The following is a 16,994-nucleotide window of genomic DNA, read 5'->3' as shown; positions in this document are numbered from 1 at the left end:
CGTGCTTCTATGAGAATCTAATGCTGCTGCTGATCTGACAGGAGGTAGAGTTTAGGCAGGAGGTAGAGTTTATGCTCACTTGCCTACCACTCACCTTCTATTGTGTGGCCTGGTTGCTAACAGGTTGCTATACATTTTTCACAGCCTCCTTTAGCATTTGTATTCTAAATATCTTTAACAGCCAGTCTGATATTTCATCACCTGTGCTATCTCTGGTTCTGCTTTTATTAACTATTTCTTCTCTTGTCTGTGTGAGTCAAATTTTCTTGCTTCTATGTGTATCTTGTAATTTTTGGTAATAGCATAGATATTTTGTATAAAAGAATAGTAAAGACTGAGGCAAACAATAATTACTGCTAGAAAAACACACTTTCTTCTATCAGTTTTTTAGAGTGAAGGCCAAAACTAATCTGATTAGTTATTGAACTGGGTCTGGGCTTTGTTACAGCTTTAGTTTGTTTCACTCACTGCAGGCTTTAGTTATTTTGAGGATTGTTTGGGATTCTCCCTTTTGCAGGATTTATGCTCTGGAACTGCCAATATTGTGGAGATCTTTTTATGAATTTCAATAGAGTTGACAGCTTTCCAAATTGTGTGAAAACTCTCTGCTTTATAGCCTGCCTGCCAGATTTATAAGTTGCTGGAGGGTTGTCTTTGCTCTCCAGTATAGCTCCTGAATTTTCATGGCTTACGAGTTGTTTTGTTTTTGTTTTCGTTTTTTCCCTACTGACCTGCCCAACCTTCTGAGGACAACTTTATTCTTTACAGCCTTGAAATGACTTGTGTTTTAAGATGTGTACAAGATATCTGGCATTTCTTCTGACCTTTGATGCCTGAGAACCAGTAGTGCCTCTGATGAATATCTTTTCGCTCTCTTGTCATGCTTCTTACCTTTGGAGGTGGGTTGCTTTGTAACTAGAGGAGGTACCATATACCTCATGGGTGATATTTTCTGACCTGTCCCAAGCTGTTGGCACACTATCTCTGAATACTCACTGAAGACCATTGGAAGGATTTGGCAGGTAGATTCAATCTCACTCTGTACCTGGCATTCTTCAGAATATTAATCTGCATGCCAATCCATATACATCCTTACTTTTTTGTTTTGTTTTGTTTTTAATTTTAGCTGTATTCTTCCTATCCCAAACTATGGTGTGTTTTTCTTTATTTATTTTTCTTGTTTTTGTTTTTAAATCTTTTCAGAAGTCTTCTAGGGATGTGAACAGCTATGATCTCTTCTCTCTTATAAAGCACTTGTCCTTTTCTGGAATTTAGTTAATTTAGGTTTCTTTGTGTCTTGAACTGGTATATTTGAAAAAATAAAAGTGATGTAGCTTACCTGGCTTGTTTCGTTTGTTTGAGAGAAAAACTTGTGACTTTCTACATCATAAACAGAGGCAGTAGAGTTGTATGATTAAAAAAAAAATTCCCCATTTACCATCCCTGACAATTTCAGCAGTTACCATAGCATAGAGAGATTCTAAGGGTGATGTTCGCTATGATAACTTCCATGTGATTGAACAGAACAGTTTTTCATTTCCATAAGACCATTCCGCAATTTCATTTTGGATTTCCTCTGGCTCCTAACCTTAACCAGCTCTTGGGACAGATAGAGTCATGTAGTGCTGATTCCTCCTAATTACACAACTCACATTTATGTGGTGCTTCTATAGGGATTCAACCATTTTTCCTGCTATAGCTCCCAATCCTAGAGCAGTATGTGCCAGGGAGCAAGCATTCAATAAACATTTGTTGAATGACTATTTGATCCTTAAATTTTCCCTGGAGATAGACAGAAAGGGGAAATAACTCCCATTTATTAAATGTTGATTTTCTGTTAGGAATTGTTCCACATATTTTATACACATTTAACCCTTAAAATACCTCCGTCATACATTATTATCAATGTTTTGTAGAATAGGAAACTAAGCTTTCAAGCCTATTAATGGTAGGTCAGCTTTACTGGAACCCAAGTCAACTTTTAGTTCTTGACCTTTTCCATGCTACCACTCTGTTTCTCATAAAATGGCTCTTCCTATAAGAGAAAAGGAAAGAACCCAGGGTCTCTAGAAATCTTTCCCCTTAACGTAATTGAGACATCTCTCAACTCTAATCAAAGTTCAATGTGTGTATCAAGGAAGAAATGGCTTGTGATGAGAATCAAATGAGATAATGTAGGGCAAGTGCTTCACAGTCTGTAAAATGCCACTCACATGGAATTACCTAGTGCACCCAGCAGTCCAGGAAGGGGCATATCAGGGAGATCTTCAGCCCTGTGGTTGTGCTGTTTCTGCCTTGCTGGCTGCAATTTCAGCCAGGCCCCAGGGCTGGGTATCACGGTTACAGCACTTAGAAGGTGGCCTTGGTAGGAAGAAGTTAGTCCCCATTTTCACACAGCGATGTGTGATGCTGTTTTTTTCTCTCCCTGTCTTTTCTTAAAAATTTATTTTTTAAATTTTATATATAAAGAAAAATATTCACCCAGCTAATTTTCAAATTTTGGTGGAGATGGGGTGTTGCTTTCTTGCCCAGGCTGATCTTGAACTCCTGGCTTCAAGCAATCCTCCTACCTTGGTGTCCCAAATTGTGGGGATTGCCTGCATGAACCAATATGCCTGGCCTGAAACCAACCTTTATGTATATCAATACTCTCATCACTTAGTTAACTGTCTCAGGTGTGATAATATCCCTTTATATATTTATCAAAACTCATACTAAACAATGAGTTCTGGGTTGCAAAAGAGGATTTATTTTTTTCACCTGTCTGTAAGACTTTATCCACAAGTTAAGGAAAAACATGCACAAGTGCAGTCTCTCGTCTTCTTAAGAGGGGAGCCAGCCTTCTTACCCCTGCCATCTTATTCTACTCCCAAGGGGAATTCTTGTTCAGCCAAAGATTCAGGCCCCAGAATCCCTTCTTGAACTCCCTGTGCTCAGATAATTCTCCTTGTAGAGTCAACGAATTGCTGGTCTTCCATCTTTGTTTCTGAAGTCCCACCTATCAAATCTCACAAGGCTACCCTTGTGGAGGTAGAGGATGAGGGATCTTTGGTGAACAAGACAACCTAAAATAAAAGAAATCTCAATTAGTCTATTTTTAAAAGAAATTTATTTTCATTTCTTTCAAATATGCAAACTACCGAGAACAAGATGAATAGTACTGTTCTTAAAGACCTTGCTTTGGTGAATAGCCAAATTAGATCTATAATTAGCACACCAATCGTGATTAAAAACAATTAAGTGGCTTAAATGGCTGCGTCCCCTCCCTCATCTTGTTTACATTATTAATCAACTGACACTTTAAAGAATAGAAGGTGAACTTCAGACTTCTAACTTAAATTACATTTAGTGGTTACAAATTAAACTTTGAGATGTTTCCCTTATTAAAATAGTATCATATGCTGTGTTTTAATGATTACAAAGTATTTTCTTATATGTGGACCCCTTTTGTCCTCCCAATAACCTTATGAGGTGAGCAGGAAAGTTTCCTTATCTCTGGTTTACAGATGAGAAAATGAAGAGTCTAAGGAATTAGGTTGCTTATATGAGGCCGTACAGTCAAAGATCAGTCAGTTCATTCTTTTTCGATTCTTCAGAGATTTACTCCACTTTTAATGATAGGGAACTAAAGCACAACAAATGCTAGGCATGCAAAGTGGATAATTATATCCGTTCTTTCTCTCCTTCGTTTATTCTTTCATTTCTTTATTCACTCATTTTTATAATTAGAGATTGCTACTATCCCTGGAATATAACAAATATCCCAGTAGGGTGCTTGGAATGAATGGAAAGGGGGGGAAATGGAATAATTTACTCTATGTAGTGCAGTAAAGGTATGTTGCTTGTTCATATTGCCACTGACCCGACACTGTGCCATACATAAAATCCTCTGAAGTAGGGCAAGTAACAAGAGAAACAATCTCACTTTATCAACTTTTTCTTCTTCAGGCAAGTCTGTAGCAGGTACTGGAGCAACTGGCAACTTTTAAGTGTTCAGATGGCCATTACTGTCCACTCCAAAAACCCTCACCTTCTGCCTTGCTCTTCTAAGGCTTCTGTTCTCATATTAGCACCCTGGTTCATTGGTCCATTCTCTGTAGTCTTCCTCACTCCTTTTTTCTCTGTCTCTATCTCTTAGTTTCTTTATTTCCTCCTCTTTTTTCCTCTTTCTCTTCCTTTTTCTTCTTTTCCTCCTTTCCTATTCCCCCACCCTCTCCCTCTCTCTTTCATTTTTTGTATAGTGGGAAATTAAAGACGGAGTAGCATGACTGAAGTTAGACATTTCCACAAAATAATGACCCAGGATTGGCTCCATTGAGTTTTAAGACATGCCATGTGTACTTCAGGCCAAAGTCCATTTTCCACATGTAATAGGAATATTGCTAAAAACGTTTGGAGGGCTGAACTTTCCAGATGATTGACATAAGTATCTACTTTACGGTTTGTATTTTTCTTCTATATTAAGGACCTGTCTAAGGAGAATCAAGTATAACTCAATAAAACACTAGTTTCTCTTTTGCTGAATAGAATATCAGAAGACTACCTTCATTAACGTTACCAGGAGGGAGTTTTGGACTCAATATAATAACTCTGGAACAGTCTCCCTGCTGCTGCTGCATGTCAGGTGCTTAGCAAGTCCATTCCTAACTGGCTTCATTCCTAAGTGGACTCTATGCTTCTCTAATTCCTCAGACCCATCATTCTTTCCAAATACTGGTCCCCAAGAGTGATTTTTCTAAAAAAATCAGATTTTGTGAATCTTCTATTTAAAATGTCAGTCTTCTATTTAAAATGTCACTTGGTTCCTCGTCAGCAATGAGGTATGGTATGAACTCCTTCTCTTGATGTATCTGGTCCTTTGTGACAGCCCAGTCATCTTTTTAGGCCTGCCTGCAACTCCCTCCCTGACTTTATACCTCTCCTCTTCCCTGGGACATCTCTGCACTTTTGCAATGTATCCTTTACCCTCTTCTTACACCTCATATGGTGGTGGAAATGGAGGGAAGAGGATATATTTGAAGGGTACTTCCCAGGTCCCAAATCCATGAATCCTTCATCTATTTTAGGAGTCAAAATCTCTGTTTGCTTTGTGTGTTCCTGCATTAGCCTTGCCACATCCTGTCTTGCATTGCAATGGTTTTTTTATGTGCTTATTTCTTTCCTGGCCTATGAGTTTATATCTTATTCACTACCCTTTCAGGGTACGGAGCTCAGTGCTTGGCACATTCTTGCTGTTCGGTAATAGGCAGGCACTAAGTTGTTGAATTGAATTCTTCTGTGTGCCTTGAGTTGGAATGTTCTAAGGCTAATAAGATCCCCTCAGTCCTCATGAGTCAGCCCTTTGTATCACAGGTTGAGTTTAGCGAGAAACAAAAGTTCAAAATTCATTTTCTCATAAGTTAGAACTTCTGACCAAGACATAATTTCAGAAACATAGCACAGAAATGCTGAGAATTAGAGCATTTCTTTGCATCTATAGAAAATGTGTGACTCTGTTTTTTTTTTTTTTTTAATTTATTTATTTAACTTTAGGTGCATACTATATTTGGCATTTCTCCCCATCTTATCCCTCCCCACCCCCCACTCCCTCCCCACCCCCTACTGTCTCTCCCCTATCCCCCCAACTGCCCCCCAGTGTGTGAGTCCACATGTTCTCATTGTTCAACACTCACCTATGAGTGAGTACCTGTGGTGTTTGGCTTTCTGTTCTTGTATCAGTTTGCTGAGAATGATGGTTTCCAGATTCTTCCAAGTCCCCACAAAGGACACGAACTCATCGTTTTTTATGACTGCATAGTATTCCATGTTGTATATGTACCACATTTTCTTTGTCTGGTCTATCACTGATAGGCATTTGGGTTGGTTCCAGGTCTTTGCTATTGTACACAGGGCTGCAGTGAACATCCATGTGCATGTGTCTTTATAGTAGAACGATTTACAGTTCTTTGGGTATATGTCTAGTAATGGGATTGCTGGGTCAAATGGAATTTCTATTCCTAGATCCTTGAGAAATCACCACACTGTCTTCCACAGTGGTTGAACTAATTTACACTCCCACCAACTGTGTAAGAGGTAAAAGTGTTCCTGTTTCTCCACGTCCTCTCCAGCATCTGTTGTCTCCAGATTTTTTAATGATCGCCATTCTAACTGGCGTGAGATGATATCTCAATGTGGTTTTGATTTGCGTTCTCTAATGACCAGTGATGATGAGCATTTTTTCATATGTTTGTTGGCCTCATAAATGTCTTCTTTTGTAAAGCGTCTGTTCATATCCTTCACCACTTTTGAATGGGGTTGTTTGTTTTTTCTTGTATATCTGGTTTAGTTCTTTGTAGATTCTGGTTATTAGCCCTTTGTCAGATGGATAGATTGCAAAATTTTTTTCCCATTCTGTTGGTTGACGATTCACTCTAATGATGGTTTATTTTGCTGTACAGAAGCTCTGAATTTTAATTAGATCCCATTTGTCTATCTTGGCTTTTATTGTCATTGCTTTTAGTGTTTTAGTCATGAAGTCCTTGCCTATGCCTATGTCCTGGATGGTTTTGCTTATGTTTTCTTTTAGTGTTTTTATGGTGTTAGGTTTTATGTTTAAATCTTTAATCTATCTGGGGTTAATTTTAGTGTAAAGTGACAGGTAGGGGTCCAGTTTCTGCTTTCTGCGCATTGCTAGCCAGTTTTCCCAACACCATTTATTAAACATGGACTACTTTCCCCATTGCTTGTTATTGCTGGGTTTGTCAAAGATCAGATAGTTGTAGATGTGTGGTGTTTCTTCTGGGTCCTCTGTTCTGTTCCATTGGTCTATGTCTCTGATTGGTACCAGTACCATGCTGTTTTGATTACTGTAGCTTTGTAGTATAGTTTGAAGTCTTGCAGTGTGATGCCTCTGGCTTTGTTCCTTTTGCTTAGGATTGTCTTGGGTATGCGGGCTCTCTTGTGATTCCATATGAAGTTTAAAGTGTTTTTTTCCAGTTCTGTGAAGAAGGTCATTGGTAGCTTGATGGGGATAGTGTTGAATCTATAGATTACTTTAGGCAATATGGCCATTTTCAAGATATTAATTCTTCCTAACCATGAGCATGGAATATTCTTCCATCTGTTTGTGCCCTTTCTTATTTCATTGAGCAGTGGTTTGTAGTTCTCCTTGAAGAAGTCCTTTACATCCTTTGTTAGTTGTATTCCTAGGTATTTTATTCTCTTTGTAGCAATTGTGAATGGTAGTTCGCTCTTGATTTGGCTCTCTGTTAGTCTGTTATTGGTATATAGGAATCTTGTGATTTCTGCACATTGATTTTCTATCCTGAGACTTTGCTGAAGTTGCTTATCAGCTTGAGAAGATTTTGGGCTGAGACAATGGGGTCTTCTAGACAGATACAATCATGTCATCTGCAAATAGAGACAGTTTGACTTCCTCCTTTCCTAGTTGAATACACTTTTTTCTTTTTCTTGCCTGATTGCTCTGGCTAGAACTTCCAATACTAAATTGAATAGGAGTGGTGAGAAAGGGCATCCTTGTCTAGTTCCTGATTTCAAAGGGAATTCTTCCAGCTTTTGCTCATTCAGTATGACATTGGCTGTAGGTTTGTCATATATAGCTTTTATCATTTTATGATACATTTCATCAATAACTAGTTTATTGAGAGCTTTTAGCATGAAGGGCTGTTGAATTTTGTCAAAGGCTTTCTCTGAATCTATTGAGATAATCGTGTGGTTTTTGTCTTTGGTTCCATTTATGTGATGGATTACATTTATGGATTTGCGTATATTGAACCAGCCCTGCATCACCAGGGTGAAGTCTACTTGATCGTGATGGATAAGCTTCTTGATGTGCTGTTGCAATCTGTTTGCCAGTATTTTACTGAAGATTTTTGCATTGATGTTTACCGTGGATATTGGCCTGAAGTTTTCTTTTTCAGTTGAGTCTCTGTCTGCTTTGGTATCAGGATGATGTTGGTCTCATAAAATGAGTTAGGGAGGATTCCCTCCTTTTGTATTGTTTGATACAGTTTCAGAAGGAATGGAACCAGCTCCTCTTTGTATGTTTGGCAGAATTTGGCTGTGAACCTATCTAGACCTGTACTTTTTTTGGTTGGTAGGCTATTGATTGCTGCCTCTACTTCAGTCCTTGTTATTGGTCTATTCAGGGTTTCAACTTCCTCCTGGTTTAGTCTTGGTAGAGTGCAAGTATCTAGGAATTTATCCATTTCTTCCTGGTTTACTGGTTTACGTGCATAGAGCTGTTTGTAGTAATATCTGATGGTAGTTTGTATTTCTGTGGGATCAGTGGTGATATCCCTTTTATCATTTTTTATTGCATCTATTTGATTCTTCTCCCTTTTCTTTTTTATTAATCTGTCTAGTGGTCTATTTTGTTGATATTTTCAGAAAAACAGCTTCTGGATTTATTGATTCTTTGAAGGGTTTTTTCTGTCTCTATCTCTTTCGGTTTGGCTCTGATCTTAGTTTTTTCTTGTCTTCTGCTAGCTTTTGAGTTTTTTTTTTTTTTGGCCTCCCTCCTGTAGCTCTTTCAATTTTGACGATAGGGTGTCAATTTTAGGTCTTTCCTTGTTTTTCATATGGGCATTTATTACTATAAATGTCCCTCTCCATACTGCTTTAAAGGTGTCCCAGAGATTCCGGTAAGTTGTGTCTTCATTCTGATTGGTTTTGAAGGACATCTTTATTTCTGCCTTCATTTCATTGTTTATCCAGTCAACACTCAGAAACAAGTTGCTCAGTTTCCAAGTGGTTGTGTAGGTTTGAGTGTGTTTCTTAATCCTGAGTTCTAGTCTGATTGTGCTGTGGTCTGATAGACTGTTATGTTTTCCATTCTTTTGCATTTGTTGAGGAGTGATTTGCTTCCAATTATGTGGTCAATTTTAGAGTAAGTGCAATGCGGTGCTGAGAAAAATATATATTCTATATTCTCTGGATTTGGGGTGCAGCATTCTGTATATGTCTATTAGATCTGCTTGGTCCAGCTCTGCATTCAAGTCCTGGATATCCTTGTTAATTTTCTGTCTTGTTGATCTGCCTAATATTGACAGTGGAGTGTTGAATGAAGTCTCCCACTATTATTGTGTGGGAGTCTAAGTTTCATTTTAGGTCGTTAAGAACTTGCTTTATGTATTTGGGTGCTCCTGTGTTGGGTGCGTGTATATTTAGGATAGTTAGCTCTTCTTGATGTATTGATCCTTTTACCATTATGTAGTGTCTTTCTTTGTCTCTTTTGATCTTTGTCTGTTTAAAGTCCATATTATCAGAGAGTAGGATTGCAACCCCTGCTTTTTTTTGTTCTCCATTTGCTTGGTAAATCTTCTTCCATTCCTTTATTTTGAGTCTATGTGTGTCTTTGTATGTGAGATGGGTTTCCTGAATACACTGATGGGTTTTGACTTTTTATCCAATTTGCCAGTCTATGTCTTTTGATTGGGGTGTTTAGGCAGTTTACATTCAATGTTAATATTGTTATGTGTGAATTTGATCCTGCCATTTTGTTACTGGCTGGTTTTCTTTCCCATTAGTTGAGTCATTTTCTTCATTGCATTTTTGGTCTTTTCCCACTGGTTTGCTTTCGCAGTGACTGGTCCTTGTTCCTTTCCGTGCTTAGTGTTTCTTTCAGGAGCTCCTGTAGGGCAGGTCTGGTGGTGACAAAATCTCTCAGTAATTGCTTGTCCATAAAGGATTTTATTTCTCCTTCACTTACAAAGCTTAGTTTGGCTAGATGAGATTGGTTGAAAGTTCTTTTCTTTAAGGATGTTGAATATTGGCCCCCACTCTCTTCTGGCTTGTAGGGTTTCTGCTGAGAGATCCACTGTGAGTCTGATTGGCTTCCCTCTGTGGGTGACCTGACCTTTCTCTCTGGCTGCCCTTAGCATTTTTTCCTTCATTTCAACCCTGGTGAATCTGAGGATTATGTGCCTTCGGGTTGCTGTTCTTGAGGAATATCTTTGTGGAGTTCTGTGTATTTCTTGAATTTGAAATTTGGACTGCCTTGCTAGGCTTGGGAAATTTTCCTGGATAATATTCTGAAGCATGTTTTCCATCTTGGATTCATTTTCCCCATCATATTCAGATACACTGATCAAGCATAGGTTAGGTCTTTTCACATAATCCCACATTTCTTGGAGGCTTTGTTCATTTCTTTTCACTCTTTTTTCTCTTGTCTTGCCTTCTCTTTTTATTTCATTGAGTTGATCTTCAATCTCTGATATCCTTTCTTCTGCTTGATCGATTCGGCTATTAACACTTGTGTTTGCATCACGTAGTTCTCGTGCTGTGTTTTTCAATTCCATCAAGTCGTTTATGTTCTTCTCTAAGCTGGTTATTCTAGTTAGCATTTCTTTTAACGTTTTTTCAAGTTTTTTGGTTTCTTTGCATTGAGTTAGAACATGTTCCTTTAGCTTAGAACAGTTTGTTATTATCCACCTTCTGAAGCCTGTTTCTGTCAATTCGTCACACTCCTTCTCAGTCATGATGTGATCCTGTGTTATTGAGGGGTTGAAGGAGATTGTTGATTCCTTGAAGGAGAAGAGGTGTTCTGGTCTTTGATGGTTTCATCATTTTTGCACTGGTTTTGTCCCATCTTTGTGGGTTTACCCGGCTGTGTTGTCAGGGAGCTGCTTGATGAGGTCGCTTGCCTGCCTGTGGAGGCGCTACTGGGTCTCCAGGGACTCCTTCAGGTTACTAGGGAAGCTTCCTGTGTCTTTTTTGTTTATACTGGGAGATTAGGCCCGCCTCTTCCGCTGACCTGTAGTTGCTGCTGGGTTGTCAACAACGCTGTCCCATTGCTATGTAGGCTTCCTGTGTTTTTTAAGACATGTAGCCCAGTCCCACCCCTCTAATGGTGGGTTGTGCTCTTCCTCCACTGGGCTGGATCATTCAGGGTTCAGCTCAGACTGTGGCACTGGCTGCACAACCCACTAGAGTCAGAGCTTCAGCCCTCTGGGGTTTGTGGGGGAGGGGAGGGACCCGCCCAACAGCACCTGGCCATCTCCCCCTTTCAGCTTCCTCTCTCTCCAGTCATGGGATAGGGGCCTGCCCAGCTGCTCCTGCTTACAGCTCCGTCTCTCTCTGGGAGAGGGGAGGGGGCAATAGCTCAGTCTGCAGTTTCTCCTGGCTGCCTTTTGGGCTTATGTGTCTGTTTAGGTTTGTGTACTGATCTGGGACACCATCATGGATTATTATTCAACTCCACGCTTGTAATTCCCGATGCTTGACTGGCAAAGATCCCCTGTTCTGTGTATTGCTGAAGCTTTGGGGGAAGCGCTGTCTGGACTGGAGTGCTGGAGGGGGAGACTCTGACTCACTGGTCAGATGCATTTCCTGGGTGAAGCAACATCCCTCCCCGCCTCAGTCTGCCTGAGTGGGCTTTGCTCACCGTCAGACCAGACCTGTTGAAATGCACTTGGTACCTTGGTTGGAGCTAGGAGATCTCTGGATTTCTGCGTCTCTCTCACTCGGTGTTGTGTGCTGGAGTTGTATCTATTCGGCCATCTTGGATCCGTGACTCAGTTTTTATACTACCTTTTGTTGGGGTGTCCCCAGGATTTCAGACAATGCATTCTTACCTCAGGTGGAGACTTAGGAATGGTTTTGGCAATTTCTGTCCTCCGCCTGAAAAATGAGTCATTTTTGGTTATTTTCCTACAAAGGAAAGAATTCACCACCTTCCCTTCTATAAGACATTTAAATTTGAGTTTAATTTTTCTGTAATTATAAATCACATTCCTGGATTTTGTTGATAAAATTTTATTTACTGTATCCAAGCCTGATGACTAACATGGCAGAGTTTAGCAAATATTTGGAGTCAGAAGGCTGACTCTAGGCTTTGAGCAAGTCAATTACCCTTTGGAAGGGCCAATTTCATTGGTAGAATTGGGATAGTGATGCACCCACCTTATAAGATTGTCAGATGAATCACATGAGGTGGTTGGGAATGGAGTTTTTGCTCTGCCAAGGGGGCTGTGGAGGAATTCTTGTTCTGGAGATGAGGTTAGGGGCCTGGGATGGACATTTTAAAAGGTCCTTCTCACCCAGCACTGCTATTTGAGGATTATTCTTTGTCTCCCACATTTTCTCTTTGTTTGGACTAAGATTATTAAATTTAATGTGTTTGGTGGATATGTGCATTTACCTGTCATTCTGTGTAAGACTCAACATTTTTGGCCTATTTGGTACTCTGGTGAAGGTGATGAATCCTTTCACAGAATACTGTTTTTAATTATATAAAATAAAACATTAGGCTGACCAAGAATAATTATATTGAAATATAGTTCTATCTATAGATCTACTGGGGATTTGTGGACTACAGTTAAAAATGTTGGGTGTGTCAAAAATTTAAAATTCAAAATGGAACTTAAGAGTCACAAATTTCTCCATTCTCACATTCCCCCCATTTACAAAGACCGTTTCCACAGCTTGGTTCAGAATCAAATAGGGAGTTTTATTCAAAGGATATACACAAGAACATAATACTTCTGTTTACAATCTTTCCAGCCACAAGTTTTTGAAATTATTTGTGTCTTGGCTCTTGTTTATAGCTCAAAACACTGTAGAATTGCTGCATTGAATACTATTTGAAGAGATTTACCAGCCGATCACTTCAACCCAAAATGGAGATCACAAATGGAGACTTCCTAAATATCCAGTACACCCCTCCAAAGTGCACTTGCGCCACCAAGGTTATCCTAGTATTAATTATTCATAGGCAGAGCACTGATGAATTTTAATTGCGAATAAGTGCAATTGCTGTCGATTGCATAATTTATGATTCCATTTGTTAAACTAAGACAATGGGAGTTGATGAAAGGCATTAAGTGGCCCCAAATTAAAGGTAAATTGGGTTTAAAGGCTTGTCTTTCTGTGAGTATAGCTTGAAGTCATCTGTTTTCCTGAGACCCTCTCACACACTGGTGATGTATATACCAGGTAAGCTGTGTTACATCAAATCTTGTGTCTGGCTAGAGATCCTTCAGTCTGGGCTTCCTGGAGATCTGCAGTCCAGCCCATTGTGAGATGGGCTCTTGCCTTAGTGAGGCTCAGCAGCTGACATCTCTCTCTGAGGCTCGGGGCCTGGCATCTGTGGCTTGGCTGCAAGAGAGAGAGCCTGACCGCACAGCTTTAGCTACATTGCTCTGATAATTTGCTGAGGGGAGTTTGGACAAGAAGGCAAATGGCACCGGAGAAGTTCACTGGAAATGATTTCCTTGAAAATGGGGCAAATGTTTTTCTTTCCACAGGACAGACACTCCTACAGATCAGCATCTCACAGAGGTTAAGTTCAGGCTCTGCAATTGCTCACTGCTCTTCCCAAGTATAATACAAGACGAAGACTGTACTGAAGATGGAATATTTCGCATAATAAATCTCAAGATAAGTCTGTTAAATAAAAGGTGGGTTTGAAGGGAAATTATTATGGGGTGTGCAAGGAGGAATTTGATATTCAAGATGTACATTGTGAGAATTCATTGCAAGGTGTCTGACTTCCCTTTCTTTGAAGAAACAGAGCCATTACTAAGAAGTATTTGGACTTTGAATCTTACAGATTTGTCCTCTAAAGATTAAATTTCATACATGCACAAGAGAAGAGCCCGAAAACAATGGACTTTGATATAACTGCATTTAATCATGTACTACGATTAAGTAATGAGAAAGTGATGGGTTTATTAACTTCTGATTATATGTATTATACTGCAGTGGGACAAACCATTGACCAGACTGGTCACCTTCTTACTAACAACAATAAGGTGGTCTTCACCATTAAAATTCTGGAACTAATGGATACAGAAAAATGGAAGTTTACTTTGCTTAACAAATAAAATGTTGCTTATTTGTTAATCTGAGTAAAAGGGATCAGCAAATAAGGCCTCTTCTTGTGTGAAAATGGTGAAAATTGAAGATGGCCAGAGCTTAAGAGGCAGGGAGTACAACATAGAAGGGGAGGCTGGAGAATTAGGTTAAATTTGGACGTTATGGATGGCATGCTTGGGCTTGATTCTATAGTTAATGGTTACTCATATGGTACTTTTAGGTAAGAAAATTATAGCATAAGTTTCTGTTTCAGAAATATCCTTCTGGATGCTTATGCAGAGAATTGGTTGGAGAGAGTGAGCTTGGAGGCAGAGAAGCCATTCGGGAGGTGATGGTGCTGTCCAGGAGAGAGATGATGCTATCCCGCCTGTGGATGGAAGTGGCAGTGGGTATGGGGATGGAGAGGAAGAGACAGATGGAGAGGCATTTTCAGTGTCAAATTGACAGAATGAGTTGGCCTGGCATGCTATGGCCATGTCTTAGAAACTTTAACATTTGTGAGCAAAATAAACCAGAGCTTGGCCCTTATACAGATGCCAGGGCTAGAATCCCAAAGGAGACCGAATATGGCTCAAGGGATAGCTACCAATAGAGTGGGCAGTCCTGATATTCTGGGGCTGGGTTATAGCCCTCTGTCACCACAGAGGAGCCCAGGAAGGGTAAATGATTCACTCAATGTCATTTGGCAAGTTAATTACACTCTTGACTAATTCTTCCGAAGAGAATGGGAGCCCCTTCCAAGAAATGCAGATGCTCAATGGTCTGGTGGGTGCCTCTTCTGGATTCCTGGTTTGTGTTTTCACAGGAGCTCTTGCCGTCCCTGGGCTGGGCCCTTGATCCTGGGTTCACTGCTCGATCTTTCAAACAACTCTGCTTTTTACCTGCAGTTTTGGGGTAGCACAGGTGATGGGGTGGAGCTGAGGAGGTAATCTTGCCTGGGCGTGAATGCCACTGAGTGTGTGTGCACGGCCGTGTGTCTCTGGAATGCTGCCAGGGCTGGGTTGTCTTTTGCCCGAGTATCACCTGGCCATCGTGCTTTGAACCAGAGGAGAAATTCTATCAAATGCAAGCCCACTCAGAGCTTGTTTCCTTCTTTATCCTAAATAATTTCAAAGTGCTTCAAGCAGTTTTATAAAAGCCAAAAGCAGGCAGCTGATTTCATTTGGCGGCACAGACGGCTAAATTAGGTCATATGATGTTAGGTCATCCCTAGGGCTAATTAACTGATTGTCCTCATGGTGGCCCAAGGAGTCAGCTGTGCTTGCAGCTGTGCCTAACATAGATCTAGTCTGTTAATGCATTCTGGTTTTGCTTTCTGAGGTTTCAGTTACCCATGGTTAATGGCACTCTGAAAATATTAAGTGGAATATTCCAGAAATAAACAGTTCATACGTTTTAAATTGTCTGCCATTCTGAATAACATGATGAAATGTCATGTAGTCCTGCTCTGCCCTGCCGGGGACATGAATCTTCTTTTTGTCCAGTGTCTCCATGCTGTCTACACTCCCCAGCTGTCACTTAGTAGCCCTCTAGGTTGTCAGATCAGCTGTGACAGTATGGCAATGCTTGTGTTCAAGTCACCCTTATTTTATTTAATAATGGCTCTATGTGCAAAAGTCATGATGCTGGCAATTTGGTGTCGGCCAAAGAGAAGCGGTAAAGTGCTTTCTTTAGGTGAAAAGAGAAAGTTCTCAACTTAATAAAGAACGAAAAATAATCATATGCTGAGGTTGTTAAGATCTGCAGAAAGAACAAATCTATTTGAGAAATTGTGAAGATGGAAAAGGAAATTTGTGCATAGTACATATAGGATCTCATACTCTATGTGGTTTCAGACATCCACTGGGAGTCTTGACACCTATCCCCCATGAATAAGGGGGGACTGCTGTACTCTCAGTCTAATGATTTGTTCACAGGGGATTTACATCATTTGATTATCTCAGAAGCCTGTGTGATAGGTGAGATTATGAACTGTTTCATAAAGAAGGAGACTATGGCACAAGATTAAGTCATGTGCCTCAGGGCACATTCTAGCCACTCCCCTGCCCCCAGACTGCCAGGCCTCTCTGAAACTAGTAAATCCTCCCTTGGCCCTCCACCAACCTATCTCTCTGGGAACTGAGCATTGGATGCTGCTAACACACCCTTCTAAAAACATTCCACCCCCATGACTTTCATGACACTTTACCACCCGTCTGTGCAGTTCAAAGGGGATGCTGGACAAGATGATTTCCTCAAAAAGTCCTCAGAAAGTCTTCACCTTCTCGGGCTTCATGATCTTGGTGCAGGACACTACCACGGTCACCAACACCTACCCCTTCTCTTTTTCCTCATCCAACATTTCTGGAAACTGGACTAGTGCTTGTTCCAAGTCCTTCTGTATCTGAGCTTATCACTATAGTGGATTAGTCAGGGTTAATAGGGGTTTGATGCTTGGGTTCTCAACACCAAAAATAATTCTGGCTATACTGGGATGTATTTTTTTTTTTATTAGCCAGTACACAAATAGTCCATTTATTTCCCAAATTAAAATATTTCACAGTGTTTGGAAACAGAAAGTGAACATCAGTATTCCGTGAGGCTATATTTATGGATGGATGGATTTTTGTGAGAAACATTTTATGTGCTGTACTATATTACCCCTGCTTGAGCTGCCATAATCAAGACCCACAGACTGGGTGGCTTAACAAATAGAAATTTATTTTCTTACAGTTCTGGAGGCTTGAAGTCCAAGCTCACGGTGTGGGGGGATTGGTTTATCCTGGGTTACTCTCCTCAGCTTTAGATGGCCCCGCCCTTCCCCCGTGTCTTCACAGGCTCTTCCCTGTGTGTGTGTCTGTGTCTTAGTCTCCCCTACGAATGATGGAAGGAGAACCCACCCGAATGTTTTCATTTTAACTTAATTATCTCTTTAACAACCTTATCTCCAAATAGTCACATTCAGAAGTATTGGGGGGTTAGGATTTTAGTAAGTGGATTTTGGGGGACACAGTTCAGCACACAACATATACTAGGTAACTTTTCCAGACAAAAGCAAACACTGTAAAAATGCAAATATACATTAAAAGATATAAGCACAGTATTTTTCTGGATTTGCTCTTCTGGATACTACAGATTGCTTAGCATAACAACCACTTTTATAAACATCAGGGAAGGGGTGGAACGTGAGGTGTTGATTA

The 16,994-nt window shown here is 40.2% G+C and overlaps 1 non-coding gene across 1 annotated transcript; it reads right to left on the bottom strand.

Annotated features, from left to right (window-relative positions):
• Positions 1 to 2,682: 2,682 nt before the first annotated feature.
• On the bottom strand, positions 2,683 to 2,810 carry LOC116562161. The gene has a single exon (XR_004273809.1). It is a non-coding gene; the product is annotated as a small nucleolar RNA SNORA40 (small nucleolar RNA).
• Between the last annotated feature and the right edge of the window lie 14,184 nt (positions 2,811 to 16,994).

This window comes from Sapajus apella, unplaced genomic scaffold, assembly GCF_009761245.1.
Source record: "Sapajus apella isolate SASKATOON/1434 unplaced genomic scaffold, GSC_monkey_1.0 scaffold31, whole genome shotgun sequence".
In the NCBI taxonomy this organism is placed as follows: Eukaryota; Metazoa; Chordata; class Mammalia; order Primates; family Cebidae; genus Sapajus; species Sapajus apella.
This window is presented reverse-complemented; position numbering and strand designations above follow the sequence as displayed.